General features: G+C 40.1%; 1 long non-coding RNA gene across 1 annotated transcript; it reads left to right on the top strand.

Moving 5' to 3' along the window:
* The first annotated feature begins 5238 nt into the window (after positions 1-5238).
* On the top strand, positions 5239-7384 carry LOC126707146 (uncharacterized). Its single transcript, XR_007648846.1, has 3 exons — positions 5239-5476; positions 6080-6133; positions 7088-7384. It is a non-coding gene; the product is annotated as an uncharacterized LOC126707146 (long non-coding RNA).
* Positions 7385-8146: the final 762 nt, after the last annotated feature.

Here is an 8146-nt window from a genome sequence, read left to right on the forward strand (position 1 = left end):
TACTCGGGCCTTAAACCCAAGAAGTAATTAGGCCACGGGGAAAGAATTGGGCCTGGCCTATGTATTGAAAGGAAGGCTCAATGGGTAATAAACCATGAAAGGAGGAAAGCCAGGTCATCTCAAGTATTAAGGAAAAGATGAGTGACATAGGAAATTAGTTCCCGTGGAAAAGGTAAGGTGCCAACTTATCCGAGGTATGGTGCACAAATGATCCACGTGTGATTTCTAGGAGATTCTTAGAACCACGGGAAACTTCTGGAACATGCAATAAGGTTGAAGATTTTTGCCTTCGCATTAATGATGGGGTTCTTACCTAACCTTTGCCACATTAAATACAAGTAAGATTGCCTGAACAGTACAAACAACCCCCAAAAATCAGAGTTCCAAGATAAAGGTGGGGAGGAAACCGATAAAGTTAAGAAAAATATCCCTAAGACTTTAGCAGGTAACAAAACAGCTGTAGTGATAAGAGCAAGGATTGAAGCTATAAAAGGGAGAGGAAAGGCAAAAGGCAAAGGATCCAAAAATGGGGGAAGGGAACATTTAAAAGAAAAATGAGTCAGAGAAAGTAAGGGTAACACCTCGAGAACCTAGGAGTTATTTATTATAATATCTAGGTTGAAATTGTAGTATTTGAGGTAAAAGAAATTAATTGCTTGAGATTCCCATTGTGGAGTGTTTATCCATTGTTGTTTACTTATATGTTGTTTGTTTGAATAATTTGAGTGTGAATCTATGAAGAACTCCACGAGGGCCAATTTTTGTGGCCCTACAATTGGCGTCGTTTATGGGAAATCACTCTACTAAGCAGGAGACTCGAGAGTTGGTTTGTTTTAGACTCTGGCAAACCGATCACGGAGTGGTCCTGCTCATCTAAAGCGACCTAGCATTTCAAAAGAATCTATTCATGTGGATTGACGTGTAAGATCTAAAGTTCATAAGGAGACTCAACAACAACCTAGCCCACCTCTGCAAGGAGAAGGGACTGCTACCAATACAGAAGGTCCGTCCTACTATATTAAGGATAGGGAGGTGGAACGGTTGAAGGAGCAGGTGGCGATGCTGCAGAGGAACACTAAGAAGGATAAAGAGTTACTCCGTCATAAAGACAAAAAGCTTCATCATCGGAGAGGACCAAGCCCAGCACCCAGTCACTCCCGAGCAGATGAACGCATGCTGGACGATAGGAATAGGAAGCGAGATAGGAGATCACCCCCTCCCCATGGAAAGCGAAAGTAGTCTCCACACAGGGAGAGGACAGTCTCTCCACCTCACCACAAGAATAGAAGGTAAGAGCAAGATAGGGAGAAGCATAAAGGACCAATTCCTCAATGCTCGTCAGCCCCTCATTCTCGAGTCCCCGTAGTGCCACAGGTTTCCAATGATGATGCCATGGGTAAGGCTCTACATCAGATATCTTAGTCCCCCTTCTCAAAAGATATTGAGAAAACTGATTTACTGCGAAGATTCACAAGGCCAACTTTCACTATTTATGATGACAAAACGGATCTCGTGGAACATATTAGTCATTATAACCAAAGCATGGCCATATATTCTAAAAATGAGGCTCTGATGTGTAAAAATTTTCCATCAAGCTTGGGGCTAATAGCTATGAGATGGTTCGATGGGCTGGAAAAATGGGCTATCTGAGGATATGACGAGCTAATCAGAGCATTCGGGGCGAGATTTGTGACGTGCAATAGGACCCTGAAGCCTTTCGCCTCACTCCTCTCATTGGCGATGAAAGAAGGCGAAACCCTCAGAGCTTATTCGGATCGTTACTGGGAATTATACAACGAGATCGGGGAGATAATGGGGGAATTGCTGCAAGTACCTTCAAGGTGAGACTCCCCATTGATTCCGACTTAAAGGCTTCTCTAGCTTTGAAGCCAGTCATGAATATGAATAAATTAATGGAACGGGTAGAGGAGTATAAAAGGTTAGAAGATAATCAGTTGCAAGATAAGGCCAAAGCAAAAGCACCCATCATAGAGAAGAAAGAGGTTAAGGTAGATCAAGTTCCCCGACCTCAAAGGAACTTTTTCTCTCAGGCTCAAAAGATGAGGCCCGAAATGGTTAGTTCGTTGTACAAAGAGCCTGTATACCGGATTGTGGAAAAAATAAAGAATGAGTCATACTTCCACTGGCCGAACAAGATGAGTGGGGATGTTACGAGAAGAAACTAGAGCCTTTACTGTTCATATCATCGGGACCGTAGACATACAACTAAGGATTGTCAAACCTTAAAGGACCACTTGCACCAGCTTGAAAAGGCAGGTTATTTGGGAGAATTCTTAGTACGAGAAGATTCTTGTCCGCAAGACCTGAAAAAGGCAACCACTTCAAGAACTTCGACACTAGCTCGGGGGCTCATAAGGGTAATACATGCGGTTAGGAAGCAAGTGGAGACTATGAAAACTCCACCGAGGATATTGACCGTGAACTCAGCTTCTGACTCAAAATTGGAAGGCCCCACACATAAAAAGAGACGTTGGGAAGACGAATGCATTGGCTTTATGGGAAAAGACCTTATGGATATTGTTCAGCCCCATGAAGATGCACTAGTAGTTACACTACGGATTGGAGGCTTTGATGTAAAAAGAGTTATGATAGATCAAGAAAATGGGGCAAAGATAATGTACCCTGACCTATATGAAGGATTAGGACTTATCCCCGAGGATTTGACAGAGTATAATAGCCCTTTGTTGGCCTTTGAAGGAAGTATCGTTCTGCCAGTTGGACAGGTGACTCTTCCCGTGGGGTGGAAGGAAGGAAGGAAATGGTCCACTTTATAGTAGTACACTCCTACTCTCCTTATACAGCAATTCTTGGACGTCCTTGGATCCACTCCATTGGTGCAGTTCCTTCTTCTTTGCATCAGAAGGTAAAATTCACAACCGAGCAAGGCATTGCAGAAATACGTAGAAACCAGAGTGTGGCATGGAGATGCTAGATAGCTGTCATAGGGCACAAGAACGAGGGAAAGCCTAAACCGAAAAATCCCTTGTAGTAGCTACAGTCTCCACCCAAGGACACATGTGAGCGATTGGAGAAAATACACATTGACCTTAGGGATAAGTACTTCTAGGTAGGAGCTAACCTTCCTATCTTGGAAAAAGTAGAGTTAATTTTGTTTTTAGTAAGCAATCTAGATGTATTTGCGTGGAGTCCGTATGAAGCCCCTAGAGTAGATCCAAAGTTTATTTGTCATTGACTTAACATACACCCTCTATGCCCGCTAAAGAAACAAAAACCTTGTAGGTCATCGAATATACACACCAAGGTGGTGAAGGAAGAGGTGGAAAAGCCCAAAGAAGCTGGGGCCATCAAGGAGGTTTATTATCCCGAGTGGTTAGTTAATATGGTTGTGGTAAAAAAGAAGAATGGAAAATAGAGAGTATATGTAGACTTCATGAATCTAAACAAGGCATGTCCAAAGGATCCCTTTCCAATGCCTAAGATAGACCAACTTGTTGATGCAACATATGGGCACCCTAGGATGAGTTTTCTTGATACTTTCCAAGGATACCATCAGATAGCTTTGGCCCTTGAGGACTAAGAGAAAACTTCTTTCATTACACCTACAGGTAATTTCATTACAAAGTCATGCCATTTGGGCTAAAGAACGCAAGATCCACCTATCAAAGAATGGTTACCAAGATGTTCAAAAAGCAGTTGGGCAAAAACATGGAGGCATACATTGATGACATGGTAGTGAAGAGTAAGGCCACGGAGGATCCACCTCATTGATCTCGCGGAGACCTTTGAAACATTACGAAAGCACCATTTGAAGTTGAATGCCTCAAAGTGTGCCTTTGGGGTTAGCTTAGGGAAGTTTCTGGGCAATCTGGTGACTCACCGAGGTATAAAAGTTAATCCAAATCAAATTTTAGCATTGTAGAGTTTGAAGTCTCCTAAGAACGCTAAAGAGGACCAGGGACTTACTAGGATGATTGCAGCTCTTAATCGATTCATTTCACGGTCTACAGATAGGTGTCGACCTTTCTTCCAACTGCTGAAGAAGTGGAAGGCTTTCAGTGGATGGATGAGTGCCAGCAAGCATTCGATGAGCTGAAGTTGTATTTATCTCGGGCTCCTGTCTTGTTAAGGCCAGTACCTAGAGAAATGTTGTATATGTATTTAGCTGTGATTGATCATGCGGTGAGTGCTGTCTCGTTAAATTTGGATCAAGGAGTTTAGAAGCCAATCTTTTATGTCAGCAAGACTCTTGTAGAAGCAGAAACATGTTATCTCCCTTTGGAAAAAGCTGCGCTTGCAATAATTCATGTCGTACGAAGATTGCCTCACTATTTTCAAGCCTATACAGTATTTGTGCAAACTGAGCACCCCTTGCAGGCATTGCTCAAGAGGTCAAATTTTACAGGAATGATAGCCAAGTGGAGGGCCTTTTTGGGAGCTTTTGATATTCAGTATAGGCCTTGAACTTCCATCAAAGGGCAAGTTTTAGTAGATTTCGTTGCCGAATTCACTCTCGAGCAAGCTAAAGTTTTGAAAATAGAGGAAAGCAGGACAATGGAAGCTCGGGAAGAAATATGGCAGGTGTATATGGATGGAGCATCAAATTGCCGAGGAGTAGGGGTTGGAATTATACTCATCTCTCCGGAAGGAGTCTAAGTGGAAAAATCATTCAGATTGGGTTTTCCTGCATCAAATAATGAAGCAAAGTATGAAGCTCTCCTCGTGGGGCTTAAAATGTCAAGACAAGTAGGGGCGGAAATAGTACAGTTGCACTGTGATTCACAGCTGGTTGTTAGTCAAATTATGGGCGAGTTCAAAGCTAAGGATCAGAAAATGATAAGCTACTTAAAGGAGGTCGGGATACTAAAGTATCAATTCAAGAAGGTAGAGATCTCACATATCTCTAGGGGCAGCAATAGTCATGTCGACTCTCTGGCTACTCTAGCTTCTTTAATGGCAGATCCCCTTGCAAGGATTGTGTCAGTTGAACTTTTACCTTTTTCCAGCCTAACTCTTTTCGACAATGGCTTAGTCTTAAGCATACATCCATCCGCAAGCTGGATGGATCCTATTGTAGCTTATCTCCGAAATGGTATTTTGCCCGAGAATAAGAAAGAGTCCAAGCAGATCAAATGTAAGTCTCCACGGTATTGGGTCTGTAACATCCCGTGAGTTTTTTTTTTTTTTTTTTTTTTTTTTTTTTTTTTTTTTTTTTTTTTTAAAAAAAAGGTAAGTCAGAATTTTTGTGGACCAAATGTGCCCCCACCTAACCCCACTACCCATCACACAATCCACTCCCTCTTTTCTCTCTTTGGCCGGTCACTCCCACTCTTGTTCTCCTTTTCTTTTTCTTTTTCAGTCAACACAACACACATACACACACTCCTCTCCCTCACCCTCCCACCGGTACATTCCTCATCATCACCCCTACCATTTTTTCCAGCAAAATCACTAGAAAATCCTCAAGAACATCACATCTTCACACAAGTTAATTGAGGTAGAATTTTTAATCTCTTTTGATTAGTATTATGTTCTTGTTTGAGGTTATTTTACCCAAGCTTTAATATTGATTTTCATGTGATTTAAGAGCTTTGGAAATGATATTCATGTGTTATACATATGGGTTTTGGTCTTGGTAGATGTATTTGATGAGTGTGTTCATGATTTTTACAATGTTGGGTATCTAAGGCTTGTTATGGTGAAAATTTAGGGGTTTTGAGGTATATTTTGTGAAATAAATTGTGAATATAATTTTATGGTTTATTTGGAGCTAGTTTAAGATCTAAATTGTTTGTTTGAAAGGATATTGTGATTTTGGTGTCATGGGTCTCTTGATGATGTTGTGAAAACCATGTGGAAACTATTTATAAATTATTGAGGTTTTGATGTTAGAAATAATACCTTGTATGATTCATAAGTATAATGGGAGTCTATGTCTTGTAAAGTAATTGGTTGAGAAACGTTGGAGATGGAAAATATTATTTGTGAGGCTAAATCTAGGCTTGCCTAATTTAGTGCTTATTTGGCAATTCCTAATATGTAGCTAGATACAATTTCAAGCTTTGTGCTCATTGTGATAGATTTGCTTGACATTGTTTAGGTTCTAGCTAATCTCCCCTTGGAGCTTGGAGAATTAGGATTTTGCGGTTGCTAGGTAAGTAGTTTTTTAATGGGTATTTTTGAAAAATAACCATATCTTATAAATATTGTTTTTGGGTCAAACACATTTTGGAAAATTAATGGTGGAACTATGTTTTTCTAAAAGGTGTTGTGTTATGACCCTACTATATATATGATTATATATGAAAATGCATATTCTTATTGCATATGGGGGATTTGCATGATTTGTTAGCAAAGAAAAGACTAGCATCTTTGATTAAATTCTAGAAAATGCGTATTATGGATTTATTGCATTATTTGCAAAAATATAAAGATGCTTTATCTTGGCCTATGTTATTTGGGAAGTTAATGCAAAATCTCTTTGGCAAGAAATAAGTTGAAGGCATTGGGAACCTTGTGAATATCTTGGGCATTCAAATGTTTTATGAAACTACTTAGAAGTGAAATTATGTATTTTGAATTAAAGTTATGTGAGTTCTTTATGTTCTACCCTTGTGCTGTGAAATGTGATTACTCGGTGATTACCTAGCTAGATACTATAGTCTGTGTGACATTAGTATCTTAGCACCCGTCTTTGTGATGGTTATTAGTTCCGGCTTTGTGTCGGCAGTTTAGTTCCGGCTTTGTGTCGGCAATGAGTTCCGACTTTGTGTCGGCGATTATCATGTGGCCTTGGGTTAGATTTTCTGGTTTGGAACGGTGTTGTTATTGCTCACAGTATAGTAAGTAGTTTCATGTTGAGATCTTTTGAGGAATATATAGTATGTAATCTCATGAGAACATTTTGAAAAGCTTTGTGCTGTGTCAATTTATTCATTCTTGTCATATTATTTTTGGGAAATGGTTTTGTAGAAACTATTTGGAAACTCCCGAATTAAAAGCATGATTTGTAAATTGTTACCATCATGAAACTTGCATTTCCCCCACCCCCTTTAATTATGCTACTTACTGGGTTTTGTCTCATTCCATTATTTTTATAACTTTTCAGAGTAGGCAACAATCTTTTGAGACAGCTTTTTGGTGGCTAATAATAGTTAGACTAACTACTGATGGAGGCTGAATTTTTGTGTAATGGATATATTAAATGGTGTATATCTTAGACTAGGCTTGACTCATTCTTTTGTATATTATAGTGGTTATGACTGTATTTCCACTGTTGGGACAAGCTGTTGTTATGTAATTGTTGTTTTCAGACCTCTATTCTTTTGTGGCCTATGGTCCTTGTAATTAATGCTTAGAGCTCTGACTTACTCTGAAAGTATATTCTATGGGATGATTATGATAATTCTTGTTGTTGGCACTTGATAATAATTATGTGGATTGAATTGCCAAAAAGGAAAAATTTACAGGTACTTGAGACGTCTCTTTCATGTTTTGGACCCTTTGGGATTTGGGGCGTGACAGGGTCTCCGAATAAGGGAAATTATATAAGAGATCATATTCAGGGCCCTATCTATTGTGCGTACATCCCGAGGCAATTGAAACACTTTTGAAAGAGTTGCACGAAGGAATATGTGGAAGTCATACGGGAGGCAGGTCGTTGGCGCACCAAGCCCTTACTCAAGGTATTGGTGGCCGAACATGTAGAAACAAGCATTGGAGTACTCTAGAAAATTCAATTAATGCCAAAGGTTTGCTTTAAGCATTCATCAACCTAGGGGTCCTCTCAACCCTATATCCAGTCCGTGGCCCTTTGCCTAGTGGGGGCTAGACATAGTGGGACCTTTCTCGAAGGCCATAAGAAGTAAAAGATGGCTCCTGGTGGGGACAGATTATTTCACCAAGTGGGTGGAAGTCGAGCCCCTCGCTAATATCCGTGATATGGATGTCAAGAGATTTGTATGGAAAAATATTGTGACTCAATTTGGTGAGCCAAAAATTCTAATATCAAATAATGGGTTGCAATTTGATAACAAGGCTTTTTCGCGATACTGCTCAGAATTGGGAATTGTCAACAAGTATTCTACTCCCTTTTATCCACAAAGCAATGGTTAGGCAGAGGCGGCCAACAAGTCCATTATAAATGGCCTGAAAAAGAGGCTAGATG

Source organism: Quercus robur, chromosome 11 (assembly GCF_932294415.1).
Source record: "Quercus robur chromosome 11, dhQueRobu3.1, whole genome shotgun sequence".
Taxonomy (NCBI): Eukaryota; Viridiplantae; Streptophyta; class Magnoliopsida; order Fagales; family Fagaceae; genus Quercus; species Quercus robur.